Source organism: Rhinolophus ferrumequinum, chromosome 14, assembly GCF_004115265.2.
Source record: "Rhinolophus ferrumequinum isolate MPI-CBG mRhiFer1 chromosome 14, mRhiFer1_v1.p, whole genome shotgun sequence".
In the NCBI taxonomy this organism is placed as follows: domain Eukaryota; kingdom Metazoa; phylum Chordata; class Mammalia; order Chiroptera; family Rhinolophidae; genus Rhinolophus; species Rhinolophus ferrumequinum.
Window position 1 is genome coordinate 29,224,507 of NC_046297.1, and position 21,237 is coordinate 29,245,743.

The 21,237-nt window shown below is 38.9% G+C and overlaps 1 pseudogene; it reads left to right on the forward strand.

The window, feature by feature from the left end:
- The first annotated feature begins 6,487 nt into the window (after window positions 1-6,487).
- On the forward strand, window positions 6,488-7,640 carry LOC117033616 (dnaJ homolog subfamily B member 6-like; annotated as a pseudogene).
- The last annotated feature ends 13,597 nt before the right edge of the window (window positions 7,641-21,237 follow it).

The following is a 21,237-nucleotide window of genomic DNA, read 5'->3' on the forward strand; positions in this document are numbered from 1 at the left end:
CTAAATAGACAGGCCACTTGGTCATGGGGTACAGTCCAATCTTGCTTTTCTGGAAAATATCCCAATAAAATTGATCCTTTACTTATTTGAAAGACAGGTCCTGTGACTGCAAACAAAGGATAGTTCTTACAACTTAAATGTGGGAGGAATTTCTGCTTTTTTTAACCACAGATCTAACATCCTCTTTGAATTAGGACAGCCATAGAAGGAGTTAGCTCAGCCAGGAGTACAAAACCTATAGTATTCTCTCATGTATTTACTTGTTTAACTTCAGAGGGGAAAATACCTTTGAATACAAATTACTTTATAGCTTACATATTGTCATCATTAGACTGAAAATAGAAAAAAAAATTGCCAACTGTGAAGAAATACAGAATGAAATATTTCCAGTGTTGAGGTCTCTGATTTTCTTTCCTGTTTCAATTGTTTGTTGAATGAAAGATTGAGATGGTGTTTGAAACTATAGTCAAAGATACTTGGTGAAGGCAGGGACAATATTATCCTAAAGCAAATTCCCTGAGAATAGTTAAGCAACGTGAAATGATAGTGATTATGAGTTTCCAACAGTTTTCTGGTTAAATAGTATTCCTCTATGCCCTCCTGTCTAGCAGCTGTGACATTTCTAATGAGATTGTAGAGAACAAATGGGAAGGAGTGGACATATTCTAATTATACTCACCTGTGAAACTCTAGTAGCTTTTTTTAGATTACAGAATTCTAGCAAATATTTAATTCATAGAGATTGTTACTAGTGCTCATTTCAAAAGACACGGAACCGAAAGAGTGGTTGTCACTAGTTAACAAGAGAAGCTGTGGGCTCCATATGCCTCTGCTGGTAGGTCTTTTAAGAAGCTCCCTCCTACTAGGTTTTCTGAAGGGACTTTCTGCTGGCATGTCTTGGGGAGCAGTACTCCACTGGTGGGGAGGACATTGATGGGCCTGTCCGGGCATCCCTGCAAACATCATACACTGGGAGCTTGTTGAGCACCTAGGGGTGAACTAATCAGTTCTTAATTCACAGGTTTCAAGCCTATGACCCATCAGCGATGTTCCCTTAAAGGGGAAAAAATGAAGTAAGGACAATACCACAGAAGGTTGAAATTAAAAGAGTCAAATCTGTTCTATCAGGCAAAAATTCCTTAACCTGCAAATAAAACATTGTGAGGTGCCCTCCTCCCATTCTTCCCTCTCTCCAAGTTCTTTTTTCCATGCTATTCTTTTAGCAGAAAATTTCCAAATACAATGTTATATGAAACTCACTTCTCTAAGAGAGTGGGCTACAGAGTTAACCTCCCTATAAGGTCTTGCAAATCCTTCTCAGGGAAAGAAAGATATTTATTAAGGACATGTTTTGTCAATATATTGGTAAATTTTACAGCATTCCTTACAATCTTATGACGTTTTTGAATTTAGTATTTTTAGACTTTAGCAACAAGCTATAGGCCTGATAAAGTTGGCCAATCTCATTTCAAGGCAAATTGAAATTTCTATTTGTAGTTTTTAATTGCTTGTGTTGAGAAGACACAGGATATCTTTCCCCTAAGGGCTCTTTCAGAGTAAGCAATTAAGCCAGAACAGTTACCTCATATCAAATCAATCAACAGTGGAATAATAAAATAAAAAAACTGTTTAATTTCTACTGTACACAAATTTTGCTGTGCATGAATTGATCATAGAACTTTCCAAAATTCAAACAACTTTGAGCTGGATACTTTTGTAAGTAAAACTAGTACCAAAAAAAGTACATAAAAGTGACTATTAATGCTATAAATGTTTCCTTTAATTTTGTGTGCAAAACAATATTCCCTTTGATTTATAATTAATTGGAATTTTACCATAAATAACTTTGACCTTGAATTGATGAAAGTGTTTTATTTAATGTAGACCTTTTATGATAAAGGTATTTGGAAGTGTTTAGGACATAACATCATAGAATTGATTTCCAAGTATATTACAAATCTATTATGAAATTACTTTAACAAAAGGAAAAATATAAAAGTTATACACATAATTTAAATTCAATGTTACCAATTTTATTTTGTAGAGATAGTGATGAGAAATCTGACGTGATTTTAGCCAACTATTTAGTAGTTGAATCTCCACTGCTCTCTTGCCACTTTCCCCTTTGGCTGTTATGCTGAAGTGACAAGCTGCTTTTAGTACCTCTAACCACCCAGTTGTCTCACTCCCAGACTTCTACATATTCTCCACCCATCCTCAAAGGCAACTATTCAAAGCATTTTTGACTTCCCTATATAAAGTGAATCCCTCCATACCCCATCATCTTTCTCTGCCTTTCTCACTCTCACTCACTCTCTTGGTACATTTAAGTCTTTTTGTATCTCTGTATCCATCACCTATCTTTCTCTACTTCTAAAGTTTGACAACACAATCCACTTTCTATTATCTGTGTTAGGGAGAGTGGTGGAAAAATCACCCGAGCAGAGATGATACCCAAGTTTCCTGCCCCCCCACAGCACCCCATTGTGGAGAACCCCTGTGAACATAACAGTGCCTTTAGATGGGGCTTCGTACTAAAGAAGAGCTTTTCCAAAAATATATCCTCAATATTCACTGGTGTTAACACATTTCTATATAATTTTTAAAACCATAATCTATTGACTGGTAAGTACAGTAATGCCTAAGGTTTACTAGAGATAGGGTTTTTATATCATACATGTAATTTACAAAGTTGTAAATTAAGATGTGGCAGGTGATAAGTAATATGGTGATGGCAATAATGTCAGTGGGTTGAGTAAGTAAGCTGCTCCTCCAGGTCTTGAGGAGCTCACCAAGAAATCCTGCAGAACCCACTGAGCTCCTCCCCATTCAGTACTGGGTCATGGGTGCCCAGAATTAGGTCATGGCAACTGCCCTATCTGCATAACTACCACAGGGGCAGTAGATACCTGTCCCTTTCCAAGGGAGCCCAGAGCACCTGCTAGCATTCTAACGCTAATCATAGCTCTCTGCAGCTGTCACACACCTTCTACACAGAACTGAACCAAGCTTATCCTCTCAGACCATGTCTGGAATTGCCCCCTGAGCCAACACTGAGCAGAAGAAGGCCTGTACCAGTCCAAATATTGAGACCACACTCTTATAACCACATTCCCCATTTCCATTGTTTTTGATTACTCAGAGGAACAGAAAGCTCTCAGAATTGCCTTTCTCCAATAAGCTTACCACCTTGTGAGACTATTTCTTAGTCTAGATCTCTCTAACCCCTTTTAACCATACACAACCAACTCCTTTTCAGTTGTGAACACTTACCTTACATGGTCCATCTTTGCACAAAGCCGTCTCTCCACCTTTCTTCTCTGAAATCTGCTTCTCCCCTGAAGATACTGCTTCTTCTGTAGCTGTTCAAAAGAAAAGGCTACCTATTTTCTCATACCTACTCACTCACAGCCTGAAGGAAGTCAAAACCCTCTTGATCTTGTGTCACCTTTTCAGTATATTAGCTTTATCTTTTCTTCTCATCTACCGTCTCACAAAGTGTGGTCATGTTCATTACCTCCACTGCTGCACCTCCTGTTTTATCCATTCTCTTTGCCCTTACCTAGCTCCTGCATCAGACTTCGTCCTCTGTCTCATGTTTTAAGCCATCCAAATGATTGCCAGTGATTTAGCTAAAACACAAACCCAGCCCTGTCTTCCTTCTGCTTGATATTTAAATGCCTTCTTGATGCCTGCAAGATAATATTTAAGCCTCACAGCATGGTTTCCACCATTTTCTAGGACCTGGCCTCTGCCTGGCTTGTAAGCCTCTTCTCTCACCAGCTCCTCTCCATTTAATAGCAGGAGCTCCAGCAGCCATCTTAGACTATAAGGTTCATTGGGGACTTGGAGCCCTTCAGAGTGGAAATGTAGACTAGAAGGTGCTATTTCTCATACAAATCCAGGCCCTCTGGGATAGGAATATGAACTAAGCTTCTGTCTCAATTATCCCATTGATATTTGGAGATTTTCAATTACTTTCTTTTTTTTAAATTAAAGTTTATTGGGGTGACAATGGTTAGTAAAGTTACATGGGTTTCAGGTGTACAATTCTGTAATACATCATCTATATATCACATTGTATGCTCACCACCCAGAGTCAGTTCTCCTTCCATTACCATATATTTGACCCCATTTACCCTCATGACAACATTGATGGATCTGATATTACTTTGCTAAGTGAAATAAGTCAGACAGAAAAAGTCAAGAACCATATGAGTTTCAATTACTTTCAATTACATCTAATCCTATTAGCTTTAAAATGAGAAAATTGGACTTCATATTCTTTAAGAGTCGTTCCAGCTTTCAGATTCTTAAAATCAAAACTAAAGTTGATATCCATCTACTCTCACAGCCTCTTCACTAGGTTGAACCTTATGAATACGTCAGCAGTTGACCATTTTTGCCCTACAAAACCTACAACCTCATATCAACATAATGTATCATGGTATCTTTTCATATTTGCTCAATATTTCAAATTATGTAAGCAAAGCCAAGATTTCACCTTCAAATTTAAAGTGGTTGCATTATCCTTCAGTCATTCAAATCCCCGTGATTCCCATTCTAGATTTGTGGTATGCTATCGAGAGGAATTTAGGATACTTCTCTTTCAACTTGTCTCCCATATTGGTGAAGAACATACCAAATAGTTGTCCCAAAACAGTCTGTAACTGGAACAGGTTCTGTTCTGTTCTCACTGCTTGGGATGACTGACAGAGAAAACTCTCGTGATGTGTTTTATGGCCTTTCATTAGAGTTAATATTGCCAACAAAGGCACTCAGAGCACACTTTGTCTAGCATTTGAGAAATATAACTATGTTTAAAGAAAAACCCTTCCTGCTTCCATGTAATTGTTAACATGGGGTTACATTTAGGAGGTTTCAGAAGGGCATCTGCTTTGAAGCAGTAGAAACATAGACAAATCAAGAAAGATGATTTCACATTCAAAATTGTAGAAAGGATTTGACCAACACTGTTTCTTTATATTTGTGGATGTGCTTTCATTCTGTTTCGAGGAGGAAGACTTTTTCTTATGATAGTAAATCCTAGGAAATCATGGAATCAGGTACCACATGATGCACTGGTTGAATTCATTCATTCATTTAATCAATATTTTGGGTGTTCACTATGTGCCAAGTGAGTCATGTTAGGTACTCCTGGATTATGCCCAGTTCCTACCTGCTGGGCTTTGACCACCCCTAGTATAAAGTTACATTGTAAAGTGGTGTATGTACTAGTCTGGGAAGACCGTATTTTGATCTCTGTGGTTCCATAAAGGAATTCAGTCCCTGGGGGACATGCTAGTTCAGGCAATGCTTCCTAAAATCCAGAATGCGGTAGGGCTCAATTCGTTCACTAATTTAAATATGATGAGGAGATAAAATATGTCCTGTATTAATATAAAAGAATGGGCTCTCTGCACAAGGGAGAAGAACAGAGAGGTGGCAAGTCCTAGCAATCCTTTCCTGAGATGCAGTGATAGAATGTCATAATTAATCTGTGGGGCAACAAGCCTGGGATATAAGTGCATACTTTTAGCTTGCATCATATTCTCATTGTTATCTCTCATTGTCTTAAAGTCAGGAACTAATGATGAGCCTTTGGAGAGAATAACAGAAGATGGATGTATACTTATATGCTGTTCACTTTCTCATTCATTCATTCCATCAGTCAACAACCACCTGTTGAGCCCTTACCATGAACCAAGCATCAGTTGTGACATGGATATATAATACTGAGCAGATATACACTGTCTCCCTCAGGACATTTGCCACTTAGTGAAAAAGACAGATGTTGATTAAATAATTGAAAAAAAGCAGATAACTCAAAGCTGTGCAATGTATTTTGAGAGAAAAATTCAAGCAATTCTGAATGAGGGACTGATGAGAGGCCATAGTTACTTTTGATTAAAATAAAATCAATTAACAAAAATAACATAGTGACTAAATATGACCACCGTCAGTTTAGTGCTTTGCAACCAGATAGATATGAATATAATGTCTGCCCGTCATTAACTAGCTGTGATAATGGCTACTTACAAACCTTTCCATTCTCATTTTCCACACTGAACAATGACCAAAAAAATAGTGCCCAGTCTGTATGACAGCTGGGAAGATAAACTTCAGCAATGACGTTGAAGCATTTAGCTCTCTGTCTGGTACAGAGTAGGCTTCACAGCAATGCCTGTTAGCTGTTATAATTTTCAATGGTAGTGGGCTATCTGTGGGGGCAACATTATGATCCACAAGAAGGTTTATACCCCAATCCCCAGGACTTTAAATATGTTACCTTAGATGGCAAAAGAGGCATTGAAGGTATCATTAAGGTTACTAATGACAGTTGACTTTAAAATGAGGAGATTATGGGGAGAAGGGAAAGTGGGAGGAGCAGCCGCTGTCATCAGCGCCGCAGTGCAGGAGATGAGAAGACTGGGCTGCTGCCCGGCTGCACCTTCTCACTGCTGCTCCCGCATTCTCTGACCCGTTCCAACAGCAGTTAAAACATGGTAGATTACTATGAAGTCCTGGATGTGCAGAGACACGCCTCAGCCGAGGATATCAAAAAGGCAGACCGGAAACTGGCACTGAAGTAGCATCCAGATAAAAATCCTGACAATAAAGAAGAAGTGGAGAGAAAATTCAAACAAGTCGCCAAAACATATGAGGTACTGTCAGATGCTAAAAAACGGGACGTCTCTAGGATTTCTGGGTGGTAATTCCCGCCCATTCTCAGCATTTTTTTTTTTCTTTCCCATTCCGGAATCCCGAGTTATAAACTGTTTTCTGTTCTCCAATATGAATCGTTTCCACAAAGTGACCACCAATACTGCCAACCACCTGGGTTCAAGGAGCCGATTTTCCTGATTTCCCGACCAACTTTTCTCAGGATTCAGGACCGGAAAGTGAAAAAAGAAAAAAAAAAAAAAAAAAAACATGAGAACAGGCAGGAATTCCCGCCTGGAAACCCTATCTATGACAAATACGGCAAAGAAGGATTAAACGGTGGAGTTGGAGGTGGAAGTCATTTTCACAGTCCTTTTGAATTTAGCTTCACATTCTGGAACCCACATGACGTCTTTAGGGAATTTTTTGGTGGAAGGAACCCATTTTCATTTGACTCGTTTGAAGACCCATTCAAGGACTTGTTTAGGAACCAGTGAGGCCCCATGGGAGCAGGAGCTGAGGCACAGGGTCGTTCTTCTCCGCCTTCAGTGGGTTCCCATCCTTTGGAGGAGGTTTTTCTTCTTTTGATACAGGGTTCACTTCCTTCAGGTCACTGGGTCACGGGGGCCTCACTTCATTCTCTTCCAAGACGTTTGGTGAGAGTGGGATGGGCAACTTCAAATCCGTATTAACGTCCACGAAGATTGTTAACGGCAGAAAAATCACCACGAAGAGAATTATCAAGAATGGCTAAGAAAGAGTACAAGTTGAAGAAGATGGCCAGTTAATGTCCTTAATGATAAATGGTAAGGAGCAGCTGCTTTGCTTGGATAACAAGTAACTCAACGCATGTGCATCACAGAGGTGTCAGCTGTAATGCCCTGTGAGGACTAACAGGAACAGTTTTTGAAGATTTCAGACGAACTCGACTTTCAGTATGAGATACCTGATCTAAAGTATTTATACCCAGCTCATCAGAGCCCTGTTGTCATACAGGTTTGATTTATTGTTGGGACCACATGATAAGACATTTTTTGTCTTTAAAATTGTTGTAAATCTCTGTATGCACTTTGCTTTGTTCTTAATCGTAACCCAAGTTGGCCATGACTTCCGTACACTAACATCAGCACACACCTGCTTTCCATTGTGTCTGAAACATGAGCCAAGTGGTGTCAGCCTGCTATAAAGTTAGTATTGCCAGATGACTCTTCGCCAAAATAATTTCAGTTGTTTTCAGTATTTAGTAATGAAGAATATTAATGCATTAATGGTAATACATTTCTGATTTAATATAAATTGAGGATGTTTTCTAGTTGTGTATGAATGCTTGACAACGTAGTAAGTTTTGACAATTGTTTAAATATGTAATGTTAAGCTTAGGTTTAAAAAGTAAAGTTGGTAAACTGGGTCTTTGTCATTTGCTTAAAAAAAAAAAAGAAAAAGAAAATAAATGCCAATGTGTTTGGTGCATTCTTCCCTGAGTGGGACCTGTAAAAACAAAAAAGGAGATTATGCTGGATTATCCAGATAGGTTCAATGCAACCATATGGGCCCTTAAAACAGAAGGGAAAAATAGAAGAGGAAGACAGAGAGATTCAAAGCAGAAGATGGATTCACATGCCATTGCTGGCTTGAAGATGGATGGGGCTACATGTCAGGGAAATGAGAACCTCAGTCCTACCACCATGAGGTAATTAATACTGCCAACAACCTGAATGAGCCTGGAGGCAGATCTTTCCCTAGAGACTCCAGATGGCTGGCACTTTCATTTCTGCCCATGAGACCCTGAAGAGAGAACCCAGTAGAGCCCATCAGAACTTTGTGTTAATTGTTTTAAGCTGCTAAATTTGTGGTAATTGTAACACAGTAATAGAAAATAAATATGCCAATATTTTCAATGTTTTTAACTTCAACAGGCATAGTAGTAGTAGTAGTAGTAGTAGCAGTAGTAGTAATGACAAAACATTTAAATCCTAATTAGTATTAAAAGTTTTGAGATATAATTTATATAAAATTAAGATCACCAATCTTATAATAATTTGATGGATTTTGAAATGGATACATTCATGTGACCATCCACAACAACTATGCTATAGAATGTTCTGTCACTCCATAGAGTCCTGTCATGCGGGGTCTCTGGTACAGCTCCCAGCATAAGAACGCAAGATATGGTGAGGCCAAAAAGGAACACCAACGGAGCCATACCACTATAGTCTTGCTGGCGGCTGGGTTGGAGATACAGGAAGCAGGCTCCACATGATGCACAATCCACCGTCTGTTTCTCTGCCAACAAACCAACCCCTTGCTAACTGCAATCCGCCCGTGCTAGCTTAGCCACGGTGGTTATATTAGTGGCTAATGGCTAACTGGTTACAGCTGATGGTCAACTAGCCACAGCTAATGGCCATCTACTACCCGAGCCAGCACCTTTCCACATGAGGTCAAGAGCCTGGAAACTGCTCTCTGGGACTCTGTCGCCACAAGTCCGTTCCTGCCTCTTGGCAAAGAACCCTTCCCCTATCACTCTGGCAAACACTGATGTACATGCTGCTCCTTTGGTTTTGCAAGAGTGTCATATAAATGGCATCATATTGTTTTGTGTCTGGCTTCTTTCACTTAGCATAGATTCTTTGGAGATGCATTCATGCTCTTGAATGTATCAGTCATTTATTTTATCATTAAGCGGTGTTCCATTGTACACATGCACCACATCCATTCACCAGTTGGTGCACATGTCCACTGTTTCTAATTTTTTGGTATTACTAATAAAGCTGCCATAGACATTCAAGTGTAAGTCAGTAAGATCATATGTAGTTATTTTTCTTGGGTAAATACTTAGGAGTAGGATTGCTGGATTGTTGTGCAGGGTGCCATGTGGGGTCTCTGGTCCCGCTCCCCACATAAGAATGCAGGACATGGTGAGGCCAAAAAGTAACACCCACGGAGCCATAGATAGGGGAGTCATACCACTATATTCTTGCTGGCAGCTGGGCTGGAGACACAGGAAGCAGGAGCCACACTATCCGCAACCTGCCATCCACTTCTCTCTGACAACCAACCTCACTTGCTAGCTGCAATCCGCCATGTTAACAGCAATCCACTCTTGCTAGCTTTGGCCGCCACCATATCCTGCCGACTACGCCATGTGTCATGCAGGATGGCCTGCGGGGTCTCTGGTCTCGCTCCCCACATAAGAACGCAGGACATTGTGAGGCCAAAAAGGAACACCCACAGAGCCATAAGTAGGGGAGTCATACCACTATATTCTCGCTGGCGGCTGGGTTGGAGAAACAGGAAACAAGAGCCACACAATTCTCAACCCTCACTGCGCCGCTTGCAGGCTCAGCCACCATCTTTTTGCTAGCCCACCTTTTTTTTCTAGCGTAGCCATGGCAGTTATACTAGTGTCCAATGGCTCACAGGTTAAAGCTGATGGCCAACTAGCCATAGCTGATGACCATCCAATCACAGTTGATAGCCATTTACTACCTGAGTATGCACCTTTCCATGTGAGGGCAAGAGCCTGGAAACTGCACTCCTGGCTCTGTCCCCACATGGGTTACGTAATAAGTTTAGGTTTACCTATATGAGGAACTACTAAACTGTTTTCATGGTAACCATACTATTCTGCATTCAAACCAGCAATGTAGAAGAGTCCATTTGACCCAATCCTCATCATCACTTAGTATTGCCAGTCTTCTTAATTTTAGTCATTTGAGTAGGATCTTATTGTGGTTTTAATTTGCATTTCCCTATTGACTAGTGGATTGTATGACTTTTTAATTTTGAGTGTAAGTATTTACATATCATGGAAGGAATACTTTTATCAGATACCAATCTGTGACTTATCTTTTATTCTTTTACTTTTGGCTTTTGAGAAGGAAGAGTTTTGAATTTGGTGAAGTCCAATTTGTTGAATGTTATTTTTATGGTTCATGCTTTTTGTGTCCTTTCCAAAAAAATCTCTCCCTAACTCAAAGCCACAAGGATTTTTTTTTTGTATATTTTTTTACATGGTTTATGATTTTAGCTCTTATATTTATATCTCTGGTCCTTTCAGTTAATTTTTGTGTATGTGTGTCATAAGAGTTCATGTTCATTGTTTTTCATACAGTTCTCCAATTTACATAAAAGACTATCCATTTTCCATTGAATAGCATTTTTGTCAAATGGTTACATAAATGTGGGTTTAGTTTTGGACCCCTATTCTGTTTCATAGATCACTATGTCTATCCTTATTCCAATATTACACTGTGTTGACTTCTACAGTTTTTTATAGTGAATCTTCAAAACAGGTAGTGTTAAGTTCTTTAACAATGTTCTTTTTAAAGATTGTTTGGTTAATTAACATCCTTTTCATTTCATCTGAATTTTAAATAAGCTTGTCAATTTCCAAATAAAATCTTGCTGAGATTTTGATTGGGGTTGTATCATACTCATATAACAATATGGGTAGAATTGACATCTTAACAACATTGATTTTTTTTTTTTTTTTTTTTTTTTGCTCCATGGACATGGTATATCTCTCCATTTATTTAGGTCTTCATTAGTTTCTCTCAGCATTGATTTGAGGTTTTAAGTGCAAATATCTGAGCATCTTTTGTTACATGTATTCATAAGTATTTTTGATACTTATGCTAATATGAGAATTCAATGTTTAATATTGCAATTGTTCTTTGATAGTACAAAAATATAACTGATATTTGTATATTTATCTTCCACACTGGAACTGTGCTAAACTCATATATTACTTCTATTCATTTTTTTTATATTACTTAAGATATTCTACGTTAATGATCATTAGTCTACAAGAAAAGGAAGTTTTACATCTTCTTTTCCAAACTGCATACCTTCTTTCTTTCTCTTCCTTCAATGGTGAAACATTAGGCACATTCCCTCCAAAACAGGGAACAAAGCAAGGATTTCTACTTTTACCACTTTCAGCATAATGTTGAAGAGAAGTGGTAAAAGTAGAAATCCTTGCTTTGTTCCCTGTGTTTGCAGGAATGTGCCCAGTATTTCACCATTAAGTATGATGTTGGCTGTAGATTTTTCATAGATGTCCTATATCAGTTTAGGAAGTTGTCTTCTATTCCAAATTTCCTAAGAGTTTTTATCAACAGTGTGTTATTGAATTTTTCTTGCTCATTTACCATTGCTGACAGTAGCACAAGTGTCTATTAGATGAGAGCTACATATCACAGAAAACATCAACAGATTTTGAATGCTTGTCTTTTAGTAAAAAAAAAGAAAAAAGACTCACAACTCATTCTGACATTTGAAAGCTTTTGTATACTGTGCCATGCTCTAATCAGTAAACATCAGTGTGGCACAGAGGGTTTGAATCACTGCCCCCTCTCATTATGAATTATTATCAAGTTTTCATAAAATTTTATATGTTTTTGTAAAATCAACTACATTATTGACTTTGTTCACTTTGAATTTAATTTATTGAAGTACTTTGCAATGAATTATGCAATAGATTCATTTTATGTCTGGTGCTATTGCTATTGCCTTAGTCATTTTTGTTTTTTTTGTCATTTTGTCATTTTTTTTTAAATTTGGTCAAATCTTCACCAATATTCAATAAAATATTTTGTTTATTTGTTTGTTTACTACCTTCTTTGTGTTAGAATATACTTTCTTTGGCATACCTGCTCTTTAGAGGCTCACAAAATTTGGTTCTTGAAACAGAAGTGATCAAATACCATATGATTCGACACATTAGAAATATATCATGACAGTTTGAAACATACCTTTAATTTCCCTCCTAGTCATATACCATTGTAACTAAAGGTTATAATGACAGTCTTGCGTCAAGATGGGACAACATTACTGGGTTCTGGCCAATGGGACATGAAAAGAAATGAGAGGGGTTGCATTCAAGCCTGGCCACACAACTCTCTTGATCTTCTGTTTGGTTGTGCCTCTATGCAGCTGAAAGCAAAGGACTCTGTATGATGAGGGCACATGATTTTAGGAGCCTGAGTCTCTGTGGTTAATCCTTGAAAGACAGACACCCAGTAAAGGAGTGTCTGTCTACCAAGAGGACCTTTGGTAGACATTGGATGAGTTAGATATAGATCTTCCTTGTTTACAACATTGGCAAATTTGGGTTGTATGTTACAGATTGCCTATCCTAACTAATCTATATAGCAAAATGGTATAGCAAATTTCCCAACTAAGTAACAGGATTCACTCTTTTAAGGCTTTAAATCAACATAACTTTTTAAATGCATCTTCTAGTAGTGTTTGCTGAAGAAGAAATGATTTATATATTGTTCATATATTCTATTCCATGTATTAGTTCAACATTTTTTTACAATAGAAGGAAGACCAAGTATTTCCCCAAAGCTATTTGGCATTTTATTTTTGTTTTACTATTAAGGAAGAAACCCCAAGCAAGACTTACAAATACTTCTAAGTTCATTAAAAATTCATAAAGTACTATGTTGAGCATTCACAGCTTTAAATAATTTTTCATTGTAAATGTTTTTCACTATATCCTATCTACATACTTATTTTTAATTATCTTATTGATCATTCTATCATTAGTTTATATTTTAAATCAAAGTACACACTTAGTTAAGATTTCCTCTTCAAGGATTCATTTGTAATCTCATAAATCAAATAATCTTTCTAATTAATAAATTTGTATTTCTTTGTGGCTAGCTTCTTGCAGATCTGACTAGATCATGAATGACTATACTTCATCACATTGTTGATGGGAGAGCTTGGTGGGAGAGGGACAGGGGGCAGCTCTGCTATTCTCTTGTTGTTGGCTTGTGCCCTCCATATTAGTATTACCCTGAAATCAGCCTTTCCATGGGGAATGACTTTAACCTACTTGTCCTGTTTTTCAGGACTAGTTTAATAAAAACCAGATAATTTAATCCATAAATCCACTTCACCAGACATATGTTAACTGCATTATCCATGACATTATGAAAGAGAATAAACAAAGGGAGGAGCCACCATCATCTTTCCCACTTTCACAGAATACTGATTTTAGGATATTCACATGACTATCTATGAACATGAACGTGATATTTTGAGAGTCTGCCTTAGAACACACTTCATAACAAAAACAAAACAAAAATCCCTCATTTTAATTTAGTAACTCATGGTGGGGAAATTTTTATTCTTGATAATTTGTGAAACATATTGTTGTGTTTGTTTTTTCATTACAATACTCTGTGAGTGTCACATCCCTAAGAACATAGACTTGTCTCCTGCTTCAAAAAGAAAATACAGGTTATCCTATGTGAAGTTTCTAAATTATTAGCTGTTTTCCTCCTACCCTAAGCAATTACATCTACCCTCCCTTCCTGTTTTAGGGGAAGAAGTGTTTTCTCCTTGACAAAAATAATAATCTTAATAATGTTTTCAAAAAGTACATCAAATTCTCATCAGTTTTTTTAGCTTATATTCAACTGTACTTTCCACCGATGTCCTTGAAAGTTTGGAAATCAGTTTTCTATTTTTTAAATTCTATTGTTTTTAAGCATCTGCCTGCCTTGAACTGTATTGTACTGTGTTAGATGATATCATGTCCTGTGCTAAAAAGACATAATATTAAACAATAAAAAGTCCTAGCTAGACCGTTAGTTATAATGATATTATTTGACATGTCAAAGTATGATTTGAATTTTTAGATAATGAGTTTCCCACAATTTTCTGGCCTTTAGGTCTTGGTGGCAATTCAGCCTCAAGATCAGTTAGACCTTCTCTTTCTCTTTTACATACCACACTGTGATTTATACTGAATAGAAATAGCGTTAATGGTCTTCTGTTTCCTTTTAGCCATACACACAGTTTAGTTACACTTGAAGAGTTAGAGCCAAGAGATTCTTTACTTTAATAATATTGACTTTACGCATTTGACCTTACTTTATTTAGGAATAGCTTAGAAGGAATCAAATACATTTTTCTTCTTGATTCATCCCTGGTGAAGTCAATTCCTGATTAAGGTCAAATTTTTCCTTTGGCAAATTTAGAGTTTCTTATTAAAGCTCTGATTGCAGACACATCACTGTTCAAGAGTCAAGGTAGGAAATAGGGCAAGGTACACAGGCTGATGTTGTTTCTGTTTTTTCCCCAAAGTATCAAGCATGTAGGAAATTGTGTCAGTTGATTCTGTGGTAGTGAAACTTAACAATTCATGTGTCTTTTGGATTCCCCTGAAGCAGACCTGCGCATCATTAAGTTCAGACCTGGGGATCCATGAAATAACATGTGACTAATACTGATTTTAGAGGATATGGCTAGCAAGACAACTACTATTGATGATTTAGGGAGAAAAGCTAAATCACTGAATAAGCATCAAGCATTGTTTTATAATCACTATGGCATTAACAGATTGGTTTTCTCAAGATGGAGATGATGCTTTGAGAAGCTGCCTGTTGTGGCTGGGGATGTGGGTATTGCTAGGATTAGGAAGTATAATGTTGACTAGCAGGTACTTGGAAAATTAGAGGATACCAGTAAATCTCAGTAAGTAGAGTGATTCAGTATAAGGTCTACTTGAATAAATCAATGCTGATCAGTAAAGAAATACTCAGTGATGGGTTTATGCTGTCTGACATTCATTTGGCAAACTTCTGGTCATGATGGCAGAGCAGGTAAACGCTATTCTCACCTCCTCCCATGACCACATCAAAATTACAACTAGATTGAGATATAGGAATGGCAGCAGCGGGGTGCACTTTCTGAGTTCTCCTCCGGATCTTATTACAAATGGGACATATAACCCATCAACGAACTCTTTTCTCATCACCCAGAACAGCTAAGAGACTCGTGGAAGGATTACTTGACGGTGCGCTAATTGGGCGAGCAGGGAAAGAAGGAAGGGAGTGGAGTAAAACCGCGTGTTCCTGCGGCAGAATCCCAGGCAGCGGCGGCAAAAACCGTGGTGGCACCTGCAGTTCCAAAGACACACGGGATCCCAGGGCCGAAGAGAGAACACAAATCCCAGGAGGTGGGCTCTTTCTCCGCGTCCCACAGCTCATCTCTCCCGACACAGGGGGGAAGGGGGGAGGTGGGGAGGGGGGAGGGGAAAGGGGAAAGGGGAGGGGGGGGGGGGGGGGGGGGGGGAGAGAGGGGAAGCTAATGGGCCCTAGGGCGGACAAAGAACACAGACTCCATACCTGGGCCCCACCCCCCACTTCCAATACTACGCCCGCCCTTCCAGAGACTTAAATTGGCCCCTGAATTGAGGGGTAGTGTCAGATTACAGAGGAGACTTAGTACTGCTCAGGCTCTGAGAAGACTGACAGGCAGCTCTGACCCAGGGAAGAGGCTGGGAAGAGTGTGATTTTGGCTGGGCTAAGAGAGAAGATACACCTCCACCCCCAGCCACGACCTTTTCTGGCCTGCGGGAAGCATGAGACGTGGCTGGGCTGGGAGAGAGAAGACCTCTCCATCACCAGCTCCCACCCTTTCTGGCCTGCATAGGGCGGGGCAAGTGCAACTGCGGAGGCACTCCCAGGGATCAGCAGTAAGCAACAGATGCAGCTCTGGGCTTTCAGCAGCTCAGAAATTTCCCACCCGCCCTCCCCCTCCCCATACACACAAGCCCTAAGACTCAGCAGTACTGGACACGGGGCTGGTGGTGCTACTCTCAGTGTGCATATGTGCAGGCAAGGGAAGAAACTGCACTGACTTTGTAAAAATTATCATCCAGACCCCTCAGGCACATACATTTAAATCTACAGTCCCAAAAACACTCTGAGCACCAGGTGACCGGCTCTGCCTGCGCAATAAGCAGGGAGCTCTTTGGTACAGCAGAGGACAACCTGGACATTACTTGGTGGGCTTAAACCAAGACTGCCGCTGCTTTTTGTTTTGCTTTGTTTTGTTTTGTCTTTATATCTTTTATATCTTTGCCTGTGTCGAGTGGGGGTTATCGGGTGTTTTTACATGTGAATGTATTTGATTTTTTTCTTTGTTGTTCTTGTTGTTGTTGTGCTTGATGATTTGCTTTGCTCTGAAATTGCCCTACCAGGGCACAGCTTAAGATGCACAAGATTCAACATATCCAGAGGCCAACTCCAGACCAAACCAGAGTACTACTAGGTTTGACCTACAAGTCACACGCCCAGAGGGAATTCTCTGGAGGCACAAGAGCCCATAGATGCCAAACCACATTTAAGTGGTCAACCCTCACACAGCAGAAAGCCCTGCGGTGGCCAGAGCCAAGTTTCACAACAAGTGAACAAAAGACACACACAGGCTGAAAGTGAAGGGTTGGAGTAAGATATTTCATGCAAATGGAAATGAGAAAAAAGCTGGAGTTGCAATACTTATTCTGACAAAATAGACTTTAAAATGAAGAACATATTAAAAGACAAAGGTGGGCACTATATAATAATAAAGGGATCGATCCGACAAGAGGACATAACCCTAGTAAACATCTATGCACCCAACATAGGAGCACCTATATAAAATAAGCACCTATATATAAAATATATAAAACAGGTACTGACTGACATAAAGACAGGGATCAACAGTAACTCTATCATAGTAGGGGACTTCAACACACCTCTGACAACAAGGGACAGGTCTTCCAGACAGAAAATCAATATGGAAACAACAGCCTTAAATGATACATTGGACCACTTTGATTTAATCGATATTTTCAGAACATTTCACCCCAATGCTGCAAAATACACTTTTTTCTCAAGCACACATGGAACATTTTCCAAGATAGACCATATGTTAGGCCACAAAACAAGTCTTGATAAATTTAAGAAAATTGGACTCATACCAATTGTCTTCTCTGATCACAATGCTATGAAATTAGAAATGAACTACAGGAAAAAAACTGGAAGACACACCAATTCATGGAGGCTGAATAACTTATTACTAAATAATGAATGGGTCAAGCAGGAGATCAAGGAAGAAGTCAAAAGATATCTCGAGACAAAAGAAAATGAAAACACGACGACCCAAAATCTATGGGATGCCGCGAAAGCAGTCCTAAGAGGGAAATTCATAGCTTTGCAGGCCTACCTAAAGAAACAAGAAACATCACTAATCAACAGTTTATCTTCACACTTAAGGGATTTGGAAAAAGAACAGCAAAATAATCCCAAAGGGAGCACAAGGGAGGAGATAATAAAGATCAGAGCAGAAATAAATGAAGTAGAAACCAGAAAAACAATACAAAAGATCAATGAATCCAAGGGTTGGTTCTTAGAGAAGATAAACAAAATCGACAAACCTTTAGCCAGACTCATTAAAAAAAGGGAGAGAGGACCCAAATTAATAAAATCAGAAATGAAAGAGGAGAAGTGACAACAGACACCACAGGAATACAAAAAAATTTTAAAAATTGCTATGAACAACTATATGTCAACAAATTTGACAATGTGAAAGAAATGGACAATTTTCTAGAGGCGTACAACCTTCCAAGCTAACTCAAGAAGAAGCAGAAAACCTGAATAGACTGATTACCACCACGGAAATTGAATCAGTAATCAACAATCTCCCAACAAACAAAAGCCCTGGACCAGATGGCTTTACAGGTGAATTTTACAAACGTTCAAAAAAGAATTATCACCTATTCTCCTCAAGCTCTTCCAAGAAATCCAGAAGGAGGGAAGACTCCCAAACACTTTTTACGAAGCCACTATCACCCTGATCCCAAAATCAGACAAAGACACCACAAAAAAAGAAAAGTACAGGCCGATATCTCTAAGGAACATAGATGCAAAAATCCTCAACAAAATATTAGCGAACAGAATTCAGCAATACATTAAAAAGATCATACACCATGTGTGGGGACAGAGCCCCAAAAAGCAGTTTCCAGGCTCTCGGCCTCACATAGAAAGGTGCTGGCTCAGGTAGTAAATGGCCATCGACTGTGATCAAATGGCCAGCAGCTGTGGCTGGTTGGCCGTCAGCTGTAACCAGTGAGCCATTAGCCATGAATATAACTTCCGTGGCTAGGCTAGTAGCAAAAAGAAAAAGGGGGAACTAGCAAGAAGATGGTGGCTGAGTCTGCAGGCGGCACAGTGAGGGTTGAGAATTGTGTTGTTCCTGGTTCCTGTGTCTCCAACCCAGCCGCCAGTGAGAGTATAGTGGTATGACTCCCCTACCTATGGCTCCGTGGGTGTTCCTTTTTGGCCTCACCATGTCCTGCGTTCTTGTGTGGGCAGTGGGACCAGAGACCCCGCTGGACACCCCGCACGACACCATGATCAAGTGGGATTCATCCCTGGTATGCAAGGGTAGTTCAACATCCGCAAATCAATTAATGTGATACACCACATTAACAAATGAAAAATAAAAATCACATGATCATATCAATAGATGCAGAAAAAGCATTTGATAAAATACAACAGCCATTTATGATAAAACCCTTAAGAAAGTGGGAATAGAGGGATCATATCTCAACATAATAAAGGCCATATATGACAAACCCACAGCGAACTTCATACTCAATGGGAAAAAGCTAAAACCATTCCACCTAAGATCAGGAACAAGGCAAGGTTGCCCACTATCTCCGCTTCTATTCAACATAGTGCTGGAAGTTCTAGCCACAGCCATCAGACAAGAAAAAGAAATAAAAGGCATCCAAATTGGTAAGAAGGAAGTAAAATTATCACTGTATGCAGATGATATGATACTATATATAGAGAACCCTAAAGACTCCACCAAGAAGCTATTAGAGCTGATAGATGAATTTAGTAAAGTAGCAGGATACAAAATTAATATTCAGAAATCAGTTGCATTTGTATATACCAATAATAAAACATCAGAAGGAGAAATTAAAAAAACAATCTCATTTACAATCGCTCCAAAGATTATAAAATACCTGGGAATAAATTTAACCAAAGAAGTAAAAGATCTGTACTCAGAAAATTATAAGACACTGAAGAAAGGAATGAAGGAAGATATAAATAGATGGAAACACATATTATGTTCATGGATAGGAAGAATTAATATAGTTAAAATGTCCATACTGCCTAAGGCAATATACATATTCAACGCAATTCCTATCAAACTACCAACGTCGTTTTTCACAGAAATAGAACATATAATCCTAAAATTTATATGGGACCATAAAAGACCCCAAATAGCAAAGGCAATCTTTAGAAATAAGAACAAAGTGGGAGGTATAACAATACCTGACTTCAAATTATACTACAAGGCTACAGTAATCAAAACAGCATGGTACTGGCATAAAAACAGACACATAGATCAATGGAACAGACTAGAGAGTCCAGAAATAAATCCATGCCTATATGGCCATTTAATCTACGACAATGGAAGCAAGAATGTACGATGGAGTAAGGACAGTCTATTCAATAAATGGTGCTGAGAAACCTGGACAGACACATGCAAAAAAATGAAGCTGGACCAACTTCTTACACCATGTACAAAAATAAATTCAAAATGACTTAAAGACTTAAAGGTAAGATCTGCAACCATAAAATACCTAGAAGAAAATATAGGAAGAAACTTCTCAGACATTACCCGGAGTAAGATTTTTACTGATATATCCCCTCGTGCGAGGGAAGTAAGAGAAAAAATAAACATGTGGGATTATCTCAAACTAAAAAGTTTTTTCATAGCAAAGGAATCCATCAATAAAACAAAACGGTATCCTACTGAATGGGAAAAGATATTTGCCAATGATATATCTGATAAGGGATTAATATCACAAATCTATGAAAAACTCACTCAACTTAACTCCAAAAAAACAAACGACCCAATTAAAAAATGGGCAGAGGACTTGAAGAGACATTTTTCTAAAAAGGACATACAGATGGCAAACAGACATATGAAGAAATGCTCAACCTCACTAACCATCAGAGAAATGCAAATAGAAACCACAATGAGATACCACCTCACCCCAGTCAAAATGGCTATCATCAATAAATCAACGAACAACAAGTGCTGGCACGGATGTGGAGAAAAGGGAACGCTTGTGCACTGTTGGTGGGATTGCAGATTGGTGCAGCCACTATGGAAAACAGTATGGAGGTATCTCAAAAATCTGAAAATGGAACTACCCTATGATCCAGCAATTCCACTCCTAGGTATCTATCCGGAGAAATCCAAAACTCCAATTCAAAAATCTTTATGCACTCCTATGTTTATTGCAGCACTATACACAATAGCCAAGACATGGAAACAACCAAAATGCCCATCGGTAGATGACTGGATTAAGAAACTGTGGTACATTTATACAATGGAGTATTACGCAGCCATAAAGAAGAAAGAAATCTTACCATTTGCAACAACATGGATGGACCTAGAGAACATTATGTTAATTGAAATAAGTCAGACAGAGAAAGATAAGTACCATATGATCTCACTTATATGTGGAATCTAAAGAAAAGAATAAGTGAATGAACTAATCAGAAACAGTTTTGGAGACAAAGAGGAAAAACTGAGGGTTGCTAGATGGGCGGGGGGGTGGGGGTAGGGGGAGGGGGAGGGGATTGGAGGGCAGTGGGTGACCACAGGATGGCCACGGGGTTTGAAAATTAATCTGAGGAACGTAATTTAGTGGTTACCAGAGGGTAAGGGGGTTGGGGGGTGGGAGATGAGGGTACGGGGGATCAT